Below are 12,672 nucleotides of genomic sequence, written 5' to 3'. Positions count from 1 at the left end.
TGAGTTGAACCATATGTCGAGCGCACATGACGGCGAGACATGTAAATGGCGTCGTGCGGCACACGCAATTGGCAGAGAGTAATAGAGAGCGAACAGCATGGGTGGCTCCGCAAAGCATCCACCCGCGACTCACGAGTTTAAACGGGTCGTGCCGCACAGGTACAATTCAGTCGCACATGAAATGAGTTTGCGGCAAGTAAACTTTGCAAATGGTTTTCTTTGTCAGGTCTGATGTGTGTGGGGTGCAGGGAGTGGGGGTGGTGGGGGGGTTGTGGTTGTGAGTCTTGCAATTGCAGGATGAGGGAGGGAGCGGGGTTTTAGGAGTAGGCTGGCGCTAATTTAAGAGGCTTAATAATGACCCCCCACTAGTCTCTGCAGGGTGCGCCATCATTCGCCCATCACATCACACGCATGGCATGACATGGAATCGGGAGATGCATGTCATTTTTGACACGGCCTGGCACTTACTGGCTGCGGGGGAAAACTTTCTCGCCGCGCTACCTGAACGTTTCAAAGCGGGGAAGAAAGGAATATGTCAAAGCTCACCGATTTCCTCCGGTATACGTATGCAGTAGCGTGCCTCCAAAGAATCAATGTACAATGTTCCTTTGAGAGATTTTAAAAGCAGCGATGAATATTCAAAGTGATCGCGGGTACGTGTATATACAGAGAAGAGGGCAAGGATTTATGCGGAAACAGAAGCGCCATTATTTGAAATGCGAATGGACTCTACAACATCGGTCAAAAGCAAATTTGAAACAATGATGGCTTTATGTGTCCCTACATGTATTTTTGACGCTAATCTCAAAATTGTCTTCTCTTTCTTGTCTTTTCTTTTTTTTTTCAGATTTTGAAGATTTCACTTTTTTTGTTTGTTTGTTTTTAAAGTTTGACCTATCAAAGCATTATGGATTTTACCAAGCATTTTAATTCAATTTATTATTTCGGAAAATAATTCCACCTGTTGGTGAACTTAACCCTAAATTCGTAAATATTATTAAAAGTCTTTTTCTCACAGTCCTTCGTGGCTGAAACGTCACCCAAGCAAATCGGTATGGAAACCGGGAAGTGGAAAACCACCAAATTATGATCTCTATTTTGTCACTGCCCAAGTTATTTTGCTTCACTTCTACCTGGTAACTGTCTCTAGCGAAATGCTCTGAAAATTTGATCCATGATATTTAGAATTCTCCATACCGATAAAAGGTTTGACTCGAGAGGTTCCACTGTAAATTAAAATGCTTTTTAGCATGAACAAATGTGATACTTGATTCCATGACTAAAGTTAGCAGCGCACGCTTAAGTAAAGCCGGTTCCTCTTTTGGGGTGAACCTCAAGTCCTGGGGTGCATTGCCAGCAAAAGTAAAAGCGGGCCCCTTTACATCACCTCTTTGAGGCGACAGTCCCCATAATGAAAGTGGCACCGTGTGTCCGCCGCTCAATGCTTGGCCTGAGAATCTCCCCTCTCGTCTATCTCACTTTCTATAGTCTTCCCATCTTAAAATCATGTCGAATCACGCGTCTCATTCGGGTCTCTGCTGCGTCCAGTCATTTACATGTCAGCGCCTTTCAAGCCCCTCCCCCCCGCCTGCTCACCGCCTTCCACCCACCAAAACGGGATCCTGAGGCGTATCATCGCAGTTGACTGTCAGGAGAGGCATGTCTGGCTGATTTCATTTGAATGTTCAGGTTTCAGTTCAGCGGGAGGGCTTTCTCAAAAGGTGCCGGTTTGGAATGATTGGGGGCGGGGGGGGGGGGGGGGGGGGGCTCAATGTGGAAATGTGAGTGGGCGACAACGGCTTACGGATGAAAGCAAAACGCAAGACTCCGGATGGTTTTAGTTAGGCCTTCCTGTTGGCTTATTTTGTCCTGAAACATATCTGCCTTCATAAGTGCTCATCTAAAACCATTAGGAGGCCTTTTTTTTTCATGTTTCTCTTCGTTATCTAATCTTAAACTATTGAGCGTTAACTTGGCTGATTATTAGATTTATTCCAATTCGGGCTGGGTAATTAATCGAAATGTAATTGTGATTTCATTTTTGGCTTCCGTCGATCTTTAAAACGTGATCATCGAAGAAAACCGATGAAATTGCTGCGATAGTAGACTAAATGCGCATCACGTTACCTGCATAGCAAGAGTTTGGCGTATTTTAGCGCTTTAACGACACCCAGTTGGAGTTTACTGTCAAACTAAAGCCACAACAAAAAGAATGACACGCAGTGTAGATTTCAATACAAGAAATGCTTCACTTTTAAAACATTGCAAACGCTAATGCTAAGGTCAGTGTAAAATCCCACTGACATGCTAATGGCAAATTAGCATCAACTTCGGGGGTGATTTTCCTTCAAATAATGAATATTCACACGCAAACGCTGTAGAAACACGTGCATACAGGTAGTGTCATACTACTCAAAGGCAGAAATTCTTCCCAATCTGTCAGAAAAAAAAAAAAGGATATCAATTGAGTTCAATTGCAACTTTCTTCTTATCTCATTGTCAATGTGTACCCATTGTTAGCGTGCATATTTGGAATATTTTTCACCAATGTTTTGGTGATATTCCAATATTTGTCAACTGAACCCTGACCTGAAGACAGGAGGGTAGGAGGGGTTCATAAATATTGAGACAACCAAAGAATTCATATTTTTGGGCAGTATTTTTAAATGACAGTGTGGGCACCTCAAAAACGCAATGCCATTTTACCATTTGACATTTAAAAAGCCCTCTAATCTAAAGTGTGACAGCACCAATTCCTTTTTTTTGTGTGTTTTTTTAAACAACTTTTGGAGGTGGATGTTTCTGAAATTTGTGGATTACAAAGCAATCCAAGTCAAGAACCTTTCCACAAACTCTGTAATCCTAAAAAGGGAAGCAGGGTTCCGTGTTTTCTCTAATCAGGAGCTGAATAGATAAAAAATAATAATAAAACGTTTCCGCTAATGAAACAGACCAGGATGTACAGTATGTGGAGGGCTTACCACCCCCCCCCCCCCGCCCCCCGACCCCCGTGAAAGGCAGACGTCTCAACCTTGGTTTGTTTGGAGGAGGCTTGCTTTTTAACCGCCTGCTATTGTTACTGTTTTTAATCCGAGAGAGGTAAACGCATTTGAATGTTTCATGGATTAATAAAATAAAAAAATATATACAATAATTTCCTACTTCAAACACATTTTGGGTATGATAAAACAACTGCAGCACCGAATGAGAGGTTTCATTGTCCTTGCTTCCTCAGCACCCAACGTTTCATTTATCTCCTCCCATTCTTTCACGTACATTGTCTTTTGAGCTTGTAAGATGATTTGAAGGTGTCGTTTACCTCCTAAAAAAAATGTTTTCCTTCTGCCAACTTCCAGCCGCTGAGACTTGCCAACTCTCCGAAGAATCAAGAGGTTGATGCTTCCTTAATTTTCTGTGCTTTGATCCGAACAACCTTCAGACTTTATTTTGTCAGTCAGAATTTGCTGCACCAAACCTTGCAAAATTTACGATGAAAACAAAATTGAACACGAAATAGGATTGAGTGGTAAAAATACATTATAGGAACTCCGCCCAAACACAACGAAAATGTTGACCCAACAGGGTTTATGTATTTAATATTAAGGCCAACTGTTTTTGTTTTCTTTTGATATAAGAAGTTGGCACAACATTAAAAAACAAAAATCGAGATGGCCTGAAGTTTACATGAACATCCTTTTTTGGTTGAACCACCAAAGAGCTGTTCATGAAACACTTGTTAGCTGCGTAAACTGGATGGACTTTTTGACAAAATTTATTTAATTCACTGTGGAGGGAGATTAATCGTTACCTCATTTTATAAATGGGACTGTAGAATTTCAGTGAATAGTCCCAACTACTCTTTCCACGCTGGTTCTCTATTGAGCGGAATAAGTTGCAATTTAGCTATGGGAAGTTGCGCTACATCCGCATAGAGCTCCACTAAGTATCATGTTGTTCTTCTGGGGTGACTGGATCAACAGTGCCTCTGCTGGTTGCAACTAAGAAGTGCATTCCATTCCACACTGTGTAAATTTTGTTGTTTTTTTTTCTCTTAATTTCATTAAACTGGTATCATTCGATTCATACTAACATTTGTTCAGTTTTGAAATTGACCCATCGCCAGGGAATGTATGTCATGCACAGAAATGAAAGAAGAGCCTCCACGTTTGAATTGTCAGGTCCTGCTCTTTCAACGCCGCCAACGCAGCCGCCACCCTCAACGACCAGGGGCCTTTTAATTGGCCCACATCCTAAGTGTAATTTTTTTAATTGCTCGGCGGCACTCTGCTCTCTTCAAGAAATCAATGCAGATGTAATAATATCTGTAATTGTGCGCCACGCTCCAGGGACACCTCAAAAGCCTCGGATCAATGCAGGGAAAGCGGGCAAACGACGGTAGGGGTTAATTTTTTCCTTTTCTCTAAGGTAATGACAGGGAGGTAATGCTTGGCTCGTGACACGGAGGCGCAACTCGCTGTTCCTATTGTCTCGGTGGCGCCTAATTGGGCCAAATGCAGTTACCAACCCCCCCCCACCCCCCCAAACCCACCGGAGGCTGTCAAGGTGGTGATTAATGAAGCCTCCAGTCAAGTAACCTGATAAAAAGAAAAGAAAGGGATTGGGAGGGAGGTTTGTGGGGCTGTGGGGTGGGGGGGATATCAGCCTTCTGCCTTCTCGCTCCTGTGCTGCCTGCCGTCAATTATTCGGAACTTATTTGTCTAAACAGCTGAAGATATTATTATGGCATTGTCAATTAACAGGGAGGAGGCTTCGGTATGATTCAGTTCTAGGAAAAGTATGCGTCCAAGATGATCACCGGCTGAAGATGATATGGGTTTTATTGAGCTGGGTTGGTCTTTGCATTTTCTTTCTTCGACTAAGATGCATTTTTGGCCACCACGGAAGAACATGCAAACTCCCTACAGAGATGTTCTAATGGAGATTCAAAGCAGAGCTCCTGACTGTGAAGCAATTGTGCAAACTATTATCCAGGAAAAGGCAAGTCACTTTGAACACTATCTTTAAAAAAAAAAATACACTTCTAACAATATACAGTTAATGTCGCTCTTACAGATTGGATTTTTCTGGCTTCCCCCCCCCCGTCTGTCCTCCAGATGACACATGTGTCAGGGACCCAAGATTGGGAAGTGACAGGTATTAGCCTCCAAGGATTCGTCATGGCTTTTGACTAATGACCTCATTAAGCCACGCTTCAATACTTTCCATTGTCTCGGCCTCGGCGAGGACACTCATCCGCGGTGACCCGGGCCAACTGACTGCGGCTTGTCACGCCGTGGTGGTGGGTGGACAAGAGGGGATGGAAATCGATCCTCTGTAAATATATTAGAGGCAATTACAACCTGCTGGACTTTGCCTAACGTGTTTATGGAAGCATTAGGCAAACTCTTCCTTTATCAAGCACCCCGGGGCTTACGGGACAATGACTTGGTGTTTTCAGGCGTGTGGTTGTGAGCATATTGGAAAAAGAAAACGAGGCAAAGGGAGGAGGGCGGTAATCTAAGTTTAGACTGTAAACGGTACAAAGTGGTTTTAATTGGTTTTATTTGTTTGGTGTCAACATTCTGCGCTTTTTGGTGGACCAAGTGGAAAATCAGATTTGAAGACTACAGCAAAACCTGCACACGATCCGCCCGGTGATGCCGCTTGACTTCCAAATTGCTGTAAATTCGCTAATAAATGGCGCCCTTGGGAAATAACATGAATTCATCAAAGCGTTGCCATCGCAAAAGCATGAACCCTTTTCATGCACCAATAATGATAACCCGCAACCTGATAACATGATAAGCGTTCCACTGCAGTGACCGCTGTCCCTGAAAGGGTTAACTTTTCCAAGGCGTGGCAAGTTACAGTTTTGTTTCTAATGGCATATCTTTCTGCGGTGACATCACCAAAAAAAGCCAAAGAAAAAGAGTATCTCCTTTATCGGCTCACTGAACCAAAGTCTCACGAGACCTTGATGGTTTTCTTTGAAAGTATGACTTCTGAGGCGCGCTTTCGACTTCTTCTCATCTTGCACATAATGTAACCCATTTATCAGTTTCTGGACTTATACAGCTTTTCTGTTGCATCAGCAGCTGAAATATTTTTCGGTTACTTCCAGCACAGGATTGATGTTTGTTTTCGCCTATCTCCATTTTGCCACGCGTTACGTGGGCGCCATAATTCCTTAATGAAATATGACCAATTATCATACAGCATATGAATGATAATTGTGGAACAATGTAATGTCAATAGCCCCACTGATTAATCCCTCCGAAGGCGGCCAAACGGCGGGCAAAGTAACTCTGTAAGCGATAAGCAATTTTCATTTGTTCTTAATTACAAAGGGGGCCCATTTTGCTGCCGACTTGATGAGATTCCCAAAGCCACTTCACCAGGCAGGGCTTATATGTATTTATAAATGTGTCTCTCTTTTTTTTTTCTTTTGCCTCTCTCTCTCTCTCTCTCTCTTTGGCTGTATTCAAGGCATTCATGTTAAATGACTAACAAGAGGGCATGTGTGCTTACAGTAAGCATAAGAGGTGCTTCACGACTTAGTTTAGCCTAAACAACCCGAGCTAAATAACATTTAGCTTCTTGTGCTAATTGGAAAGAATATGCGTTTGGGGCTTTGCGCCTTAGTCCACAACTTGTAAGTATACACAAAACCACTGAGCCCAAGAGCTGTACCATTTGAAATTTAATGCAAGTACCATCATTTTCTGACTTGAAGTCGCACTTTCTGATAGTTTGCCTGGTCCTGCGACTTATACTTAGGTGCAACTTGTATATATTAAAATTAGGGCTTGGACTGGCACCCGAAGTCCACGTTTCCTAGGGTAGATTTGGACATTCACCTTGACGAGCTAACACCGCTCTTCATTCTCTTCTCCCGCGTCCTCTTCTTCTTCTACTTCAATAGCATGGAGTCCCAAAAAAAAAAAAGGATTTACTATTTAGAGCAGTAAAAGTCTCAATAACCGACCAGGATTCAACCTTTTGGCCAATGTGACGCAGTATTCTAGTTACAGTAAGCCAGTTTAAACTAAAAAGAAAAAATGTTCCATAGTTGTAAGCAGAAATGTTGTCCTCGTTTGATGCCGTCAACACGCCGTGCATTTGGAAACTAACGTGGGAGTGTGTGTGTTCAGAGAGGCAGAGCGTACTCCCTTCCCATTAATTTCAGAACCAAGCCTATATTATAAATGCTTGACCTGTTTCCATCTGTACTGCCTGAGACATTGGATTCCGGCCCTCTTTTTTTACGGCACCGGAGATAAATAATCGGACCGAGTAAACCGCATTAAAGAATCTTGGCTCAATAAGAACTTGCAGAATTTCCTTTGGGATGAATAAAGTAGTTATCAGTTTATCCATAGATAGGCACGTGTTCCATATACTTTCTTGAGGGAATGGTACAGTTCCAGAAATGGAGTCACCTTTTCTAGCTGTAAGCAAAGTGCACTCTGGAGTAGACAATTCTTGCACGGTCACACTGCCTGCTCCTGAATGGTCACCTTGCAAAAGATTAACTCTTTCATTCAAAAATCCTGACTGAGGTCAAACTACTCGCCTGGCGCTGCGGTCGCTGAACCTTGCTTTGATCTATCAGCTATGGAGACATTATTAGCAAACGCTTAAGTCTGTCCATGTGATTGTTTTCTTTTTTTTAGGTGGGCAGGGTGCGGGGGTTAATTTTGCTGAAATTATTCATAATCCTATTATATGGCCGCGGGAGTAACCCCAGCATGAAATAGATGAGGCTTTTGTTATCAAGATCGGAACTGGGTTCACTGGAGTTGTGGGAACAAGAGAGTGAAAAGTTGGGCATAATCCTCTCAAACAAGGTCCAATGTCTTTGGATCTAATACTTTAAATTAAATGGTGCCCATATGAGTCTACCTCTACACCAGAACCTGACAGAATAGGCTTGGTCTAGAGCAGCATGCTGCTCAGGTTCTTTCAGAACACCCCACTCTCTGTGTCACCGATAAACCATCGCATGGTTCTGATCAGGAGGCGGCTCACTGGTAAATCGAAATGACACAGCAGATGTTCATGTTAAGACCTTGTGGTGCTGCATTCTGTGTGTTTGCTCTGTACAATTTCTGCCCCTCTTGCAAGATTCGTTCATGCAAGGTATAATGTAAAAATATTTTATTAGTTATAGCCTACCACTGTCAAAAACTCAATAGTCACCATCTCAAGAATTTGGAATATTCCATGAGAAATAGTCAGAATTATTTTAATAGAGAAATGAGGTCGGAATTGGTCTTCTGATGTGTCTAACCTGTCATCTGTTAATCTGTATAAAATGATGAACTCCATTTTTTTGAGACTGCAGAATCTCTTACGTACGTAATACAACTTTGGCAATGTTCTGGTTTACAGAGATGCACTTATAATGGCTGACAGTTACTTGAGTTCAATAGCAGCCCTGGGTGATGAGCCACATGCTGCTTCACCGAGACAAATACAATGTCCGATCACCTGGAAGATTTCGCTTTACTGTGACTTTTCCATCCCACGAGCATTGGACGACGCTGAAAAAAAAAAAGAAATTGTTGAATATACTCAATTTCATTTCGTCGAGTGGTTGCCCAAAATAAAATCATTTGGATCCAGATACATCTTTAAGTCGAGGTTTAGTCTACTTTTTTTTTCTGTGTACACTGGAGAAGCAAAACTGATTATCATCATCTTTATGCGGGTATCATTTTTGGTGCAAGTTGTCAACAGGTTGGTGCATTTTGGGTCCCCGAGAGGAAAAGCATCTCATTGTTTTTTGAGGGGGGGGGGGGGTGTATTGCTTTACAACTCGGGAGGCGAAGAGGAGAAATCACAATTTTTACACCTCCTGTCTCCCTTTCAGAGGCCAGTACTTTGCAGAACAAAAGTCAATGTCTCGGCCCAAATTTCGTGTGACAACGCGTAGCAGCCGGTGCTATTTTGGGTTCTTTGTGGTGCCAATCTCCTATCTCTGCCGTGACATTTTTTACGCCCCCCCCCCCAAAAAAAGAAAGAGTAGATTTCCTAGAGACTCTGCCCTTTTGCAACTTCCACAATGTATTCGGGTGCGTAGAAGTAAGGACCCTCCCCTTGTCCGTTTTTTATGCTCGCTGCAGTGGCCAGAGAAAGGGGGAAATTAAGACAGCGTATCAGGCTAAGAGGCTGATCTGAAAAGACCTTATGCAGATGCTTAATTCCCCATTTTCACATTCCTTAGACGATTTTTAAAAAAAAGTGGGAAAACGCAGTCCTCTCTCACAAAATGGTAAACAAAAACATTCAGCATCAAAGTTTTACCTCATCATGGACCTTCGGCTTTTTTTTTTTCTCCAAAAAGGACATTTATCAATTTGTCATGACTTATTCTGATTTTTTTTTTTGTGATTATTTATCGACAGTAAAAGGACATTTTGAGGCTCAGCAAAGATTGACAGTTCTTGACAGTAAAAGAAAAAGAAACAATCCATATACGTAGTAACATCAACTCCGTAAAATCCCCTCAGCAGTGCAACATACAGTGTTACAAAATATTAGCACGTGCCACCAGTATGTCCGATCTGAGCGAATTTTTGGTGCGGGTGTTAACAATCACGAAAATACAAAAGTAGTCTGCCAATTTGGTTTGAAGGTGTTACGGTTAAAATTGTCACCAGGCCCCAGTCTGTCTGATCACTATAACAGGCGATGGTGTTAAAATGAACAAATAAAATAGACGCTGTGAAACGCACAGACACAGTGCAAAAACTAGTACAAAAAAAAATTAGGGAAATCAGTACTATGTTTCTCAATTTAAGCAAAATTGCCTGTCAATAAAACTTCGCAAAAAAAAAGCTAACATAAGTAGCCTCAGAAAAAAAATCTATCAAATTCTTAATACTAAAGTGTACTCATCACCAAAATGTTTTATGATAGCGACATTTGAACCCTTCCAGGGACAGCGGTTACAACAGTGGACGGCTGATCATGTGACCAGGTTACAAGGTGCATGAAAGGGTTAAATGCAGGAACAATTTATCCCTATTATCCATCATTGATCACAACGTAATGTTCATTTTTTTTTTCAAGTTCAGCTCTGCTCATTTGGAAAGTCATTTCCATTGAACAGGATATGGACACTTGCAATATGCTTCTACTTCACATTCATTTGCTGCGGTGTTTCTTCCGGGTTCTGCTTTTATTCTTAATAATGCGGCTCTAATTGGCCCTATGTTGTGCCGTTCATTTCCATAGAGAGCCTGAGAGAGTGTCACCTCGGTGCGGGAGGGACAAGGTGCTGCATTTGGAGTCGTACACGTCGAGGCGGTCGTTAATCAAACGCACTTTCTCCAAAAGGGCAGAGGTCAAGGGGGAGGGGCCAACGTCGCACTGTAACGGTCGAAGTGTAAATTGCTGTGTGGGGGGGAAATCTCAGTGTGGAAGAAATGCAGCAAAAACCCGAGGCCCTGTCTGATGGGCAGAAAGAAGGACTGAGTGTCGCTTTGTGTCCGGCCGTCCCTATTCTAAACCGGGGGAAAGTAATTAGCGACAAAGTCTACTTCTCGTTGGGTCTTCGGCACATCCAGATGCTCTCTTAATGTGTTTATTTAACCCTTTCGTGCACCCTGTAACCTGATAACATGATAAGCGGTACACTGTAGTAACCGCTGTCCCTGAGAGAGTTAATGTCTAATTTTCTATTGTCTTTTGTTCTCTTTTAATGCAGGATGGAGAATTTTTAAAACAGCTTTTGCAATTTTATTGCAATCTATTTTGAATTTTTGGTTTGATTACAGTGAATCTTCGCTATTATATATCCTATATACTAGATCATTTGTTTTTATTTGTGTACTTTTTGTACTTCTACTTTTCCCTTTCATAATTTGGCTGCTGTAAATTTAGAATTTCTCCATTGTGAGACAAATAAAGGTTTTCTTATCTTATTGTTTGCAGAGGCCAGGGAGGACCTCTGCCACAAATAGACAAAGTCTGAAAAAATTAGAAAATTTCTTTTTACACTCAAAAACTTATCTAAATTTGCACACATGTTGAAACTATTGAAAATGTGTCAAAGGAGTCAAAGCCCCCCCCCAAAAAAATGTTTTGGTCGTGTTCCTCAGGAATCAGGAAAATCTATGAAATGTGGTAGACCCACCAAAAAGTCTCAAGAGGCCCTGCCAAAGCGGACCAATTAATTTTGCCATTTTGGTTTGGAGTGGTCATTTTAGGGCCATTTTGAATGAAACTGTTATCTTGGAGCAATCTGGTCTTCGGAGATCTCTTTGAAAAATCTTTTCAGAAAAAGTCCGATTTGATCCAAATCAGCCGCTGACTAATTGCGCAAATTGACACCATATACTACCTTCCTAATTTTGTTTAAACACCATTTTAGGTGTTTCCAGAGCACAATAATATGCAGCCATTTTTTTCTCGTACAACTGGAGAGTGCTCGACGGCCACCAAATGTTGACAATCATTGATGTCTAGGTTTGAGGAAGCCAAAGTTCGCACCTTGATCAAATTTAAGAGCGTTCATTCACAAAATGCCACCATTTAAACTGAGCTCAAAAATGGGATCGAGACAATTTTGCAACATTTCCTTCATTTTTTTTAAGAAACAATGACCACACCCATTCCACTCTCCATAATGACAACATGCAAAAATGTAAGGACTTTGTGTCATAACTAAAGATAATTAAAGCCTTCATTTTGGAAAATCAAATGAGAGAAATTTTATAGTCGATTCGACATAGGGTCAATCATTGAAGTAAACTCTTAAAAGCAAAGTGTTCGAAACTCCAAAGCCGAGACCTGTGCTCTCCCGGGCAAGTTTAATCTGAAAACGTTTCAAAATCCTGACCAAACAGGCTTTATTTATCGAGCTGGAAAGGGAACACACTATCCCCCGGTGGTACACTTAAGTGGCTGGCGCAGACATTCAGAGGACACCGCTGCCAAGTGTGTCTTTTATGGCGTCGATTGAACATAATGGTCAAATAAATACCGGAGTAAAAAAAAAAAAAAAAAAAAACTACTGTCGTCGTGGGGTGAGTTGAGTTTCATTGTGCCATTTTCTTGAGGGGTCGCGGGAACCTCTCAGTCCATCTCACAAAAGTGAAGCTTTCAAATACCGAATGTAGCCAGAGTGCTTGACGAAGCTACGACAGGTTTCTCATTACGCCAACTCAGATAATCGCTGACAAACATCTTATTTGAACATGATTCTATTCTGTGTTATTTTTATAATTGGGAAATGTAATTGAGTCACTGATTATTGCTTTCTGAAGGATGTAGCACAGATGTCATGGGATCCTACTTTAGACAGCAAACTAGTTAAAAGTCAGGTCATTTTGTATCAAGACACAATTAATTAAATATCCACAGCAGATCAATTCTTACCAATTGATTATTATATATGACCCGAACAGGCTAGCAAAAAAAATCATCCATGTCGAAAAAGAAAAATGCGTTTTGTGGAATTGAAGCGCCCTGATTTTGCTTGTTTGAGACAGAGACAATTTCAATATATTTTTCACGTAAAATAAAATGGGTAAAGTTTATCCATCAATCCATCCATTTTCCAATCCGCTTTATCCTCACAAAGGTCGCGGTGGTTCCTGGAGCCTAACCAAGCTGTCTTCAGGCAGTAGGCAGGGGACACCCTGAACCGGTTGCCAGCCAATCACA

The sequence above is a fragment of the Hippocampus guttulatus genome, chromosome 13 (genome assembly GCF_054856545.1).
Source record: "Hippocampus guttulatus isolate MCC_2025c chromosome 13, RoL_Hgut_1.0, whole genome shotgun sequence".
Classification (NCBI taxonomy): domain Eukaryota; kingdom Metazoa; phylum Chordata; class Actinopteri; order Syngnathiformes; family Syngnathidae; genus Hippocampus; species Hippocampus guttulatus.
Note: the sequence above shows the minus strand (reverse complement) of the source record.